Source organism: Vigna unguiculata, chromosome 6 (genome assembly GCF_037176805.1).
Source record: "Vigna unguiculata cultivar grain cowpea cultivar isolate G323 ecotype 2 chromosome 6, ASM3717680v1, whole genome shotgun sequence".
In the NCBI taxonomy this organism is placed as follows: Eukaryota; Viridiplantae; Streptophyta; class Magnoliopsida; order Fabales; family Fabaceae; genus Vigna; species Vigna unguiculata.
In genome coordinates this window covers 24,642,437-24,645,782 of record NC_140797.1, presented here as the reverse complement: position 1 = coordinate 24,645,782, position 3,346 = coordinate 24,642,437, and positions in this window count along the sequence as shown.

Sequence of the window (3,346 nt, the reverse complement as noted above, 5' to 3'; positions counted from 1 at the left end):
TTTTACGTAGTTCCACGAGGATGACTTTGTTTGCCGCTTCTGCCTGCCCATTGGTTTGTGGGTGTTCTACCGAACTGGTGATATGTTTGATGCCCAAACCGGTGTAGAATTTTGCTAGCTCTTTGTCAATGAATTGTCGGCCGTTATCTGTTATGATGGTATGCGGTATACCATATCTGCATATGATGTCCTTCCACACAAACTGCTAGACTTGTTGGGCTGTGATAGTGGTCAACGGTTTGGCTTCAATCCACTTGGTGAAGTAGTCGACGGCTACGATTAGGAACTTAACCTGTCCCTTGCCGGGTGTGAATGGGCCTAGGATGTCCATTCCCCACTTAGCGAAAGGCCAGGGGGATAATATGTGGTGTAGCTGTTCTTGCTTTTGATGTATAAGATTGCCATGTTTCTGGCATGGCTTGCACTTTTTGACGTAGTCGTTGCAGTCGGCCTCTATTGTAGGCCAGAAGTACCCCCTCACAACTATGTGGAAATAGTATTCAAACCAACGATTTTACAACAAACTTCAAACTCCCCTCTTATTGTCTAGAATAACAGTAGGAGTGAGATTAGTAATGTGTAGCGCCATGTATAGTGCCTCACCCTAGAAATGCTTGGGTAATTTAGCAATTGTGAGCATACATCTCACCCTCTCAAGTAATGTCATGTTCATCCTTTCAACTAAACCATTTAGTTAAGGAGTTTTAGGAGGAGTCTCCTCATGTGCAATACCATGTTTTTTACAATAAGCATAAAAGGGTCCACAATACTCATCATCGTTGTCAGTACAAATGTGTTTTAGCTTTTTTCCTGACTGTCTTTCGATAAAGGCATGAAATTCTTTGAACTTTTCCAAAACTTAGTCTTTTCTTGGTAAAGTATAGACCTATAGTTTCCTGAAAAAAATCAGCAATATAAAGGTAGCAAAGTAAAGTGCACCACTAAAAGACTTTACCTTCAATGGGCCACAAACATCATAATGCACCATTCAAGCCAGCATGACTTCCTTGAGGGAGGATACTTCTTAAAGGATACTCTAGTTTGTTTACCAGCCATGCAATGAAAAAATTTCTCTAGCTCTTCACTTTTTAATCCCAAAATCATGTCATTTTTAGCTAAGCATTTAAGCCATTTCTCACTTATATGACAAAGCCACTAGTGCCACAAAGATGTCTTCATATAGATAGAATTCACATTGTCTTTAGCAACCAAAGCTTTAGTCCAATAAAATTTAGAGTATTTCTCCCCTCTAGCCATAACCAAGTTACCTTTAGTGAGCTTCGATTTACCAAAACTAAAGTGATTGCCATAACCACTATTATCAAGTAAATGCACATATATTAGATTAAAGAGAACATTTGAAGCATGTTTGACTCCTTTGAGTAATAACTACACTCCCATGTTGGTTTTCAAGCAAACATCACAACCTTTAACATATTGTTAGACTCGCCTCTAGTCGCATTAAGGGCCAACAAAGTAAAGTTTCCCCCTAATGTAGTACAATAAACATTCGTTTAAGTTTGCATCCTGCCTAAATCTGCATTTGGATAGAGAAAATTCTCGGATCAATAATTTTATGACTTTATTTTTTAGAAAAGATCACATAAAGTTATTTGACAATTATTTTCAATTCGTTCACATATGGTTGTTAATTAACCATTGTGTAAGATGCGACGAATGGTGAAGAACACACTCTTAGCTTGATTTAACTTGTCAACACCCAATTTCGTCCGGGTGAATGCATTTGTTTTGTTAAATAAAAAATAAAAAAATAAAATAAAAATATGTTAGGTTTTTAATTTTAATTCTACCATGAAGAAAAGAAAAAAAAAGGGAAAAAAAAGGAAAAGAAGGGAGAATCTAATTTGTTTTTAATTATCACACCCTTTTCATGAGCCCAAATTGTTTTATACATATTTTCACCCTCACTGTTTGCTATTTACACTCTTCACATGACATGTCAAAAAAGAACATTTTATGATTTCTGTTTGTAGAGAAAGGTATAATATTAGGAGCAATATTTTGAATAAATATCTTGCATTTACGCTTATGTGATGTGTCTCATTGATTTGTTAGTCAAAAAAAGATATTTTAAAAAAATAGAAGCAAATATTCCCGATAATAATGCTTTTAGAGAATGTTACGATTTTAATAGTTAAAAGAAAATATTCTTGGTAATAATTAGAATCAATTGTATGAATAATATGTTATGATTTGATCACGATCCTTATGTGACGAAAAATATGATTATAGTAATTACAAGAAATATTTCATTAATAATTGTAATCAACACCGTGGATATTATGCGACTATTTAATTTCTATAATATGTTTCATCATGACCAATTCCTTCCTCATATATTTTATTATGATTAAAGACTAGGATTTCAGGGGTACCCCAAGGTGCCTATATAAGCACAAAATTTCTCCAATGCAAGACACAAAAAAAAAAATTGAAAACCCCCTCTTCTTTTTTATTATCAGAGCACACACACAAAAGGGGGTCACCTTACTATCTTTCAATCAATTGTGCTCTGTTTGTGTCCCTGGAAGGTAAACTCTCTTTGCTCCTAATGCTATTCATGTACCGCTAGCAAACGTTAGCAAGGCAAGGTTCGTTTGGAGCGAAGAAAAGAAGGAAGCAGTCCTTCCACTGCACGAGCATCGACAAAGAGAGAGTTTAGATCAATTAGCCAATCCAATCACCAGAAAGAGCGAAAGGGAAATGAGAAGGAAAATCAAAGAAATAGAAAAGCACTAAGAATCCCAATCCCAACTGGCCCATATAACATATAGTGAAGTAGATGCTTCATTCTTTCCAATAAATATCTCCCTAAAAGGTGTATGCATTTAGTAAAGATGAAGTAAGCATGTGATTCTCTTATAATATCAAATGTATGATCGATTGACCTGTTGTATGATTAAATGTGTTTGGGGTTTGCACGTTAGATGATTTTGGGTTTGTCATTGATATGCTCAACTAGGGATAGCAAAAATACCCGCGCCCGCGGATATCCGCGGATAAAATCCGCGGCAGATAGTTACTACCTACGGGTAGTGGGTAGCGGGTATTTTAATACCCACTTATAAACGGGTCAGGTACGGGTATCATACTATCCATACCCGCAGGTACCCGTTACCCGCAAAAAATTAAAATTAAAATTTAATTTATATTTTATTAAGTTAAATTTAACTAAAATTAAAATTAACGGTATATTTTATTATGTCAAATTTAATTATAATTTAAAATTTATTTAAATTTTATTTTTATAATTTTATATTAAAAATTTTTTAAAATATATAATTTTTAAAATATTTGCGGGTATCGGGTATCCACGGGTACTCAC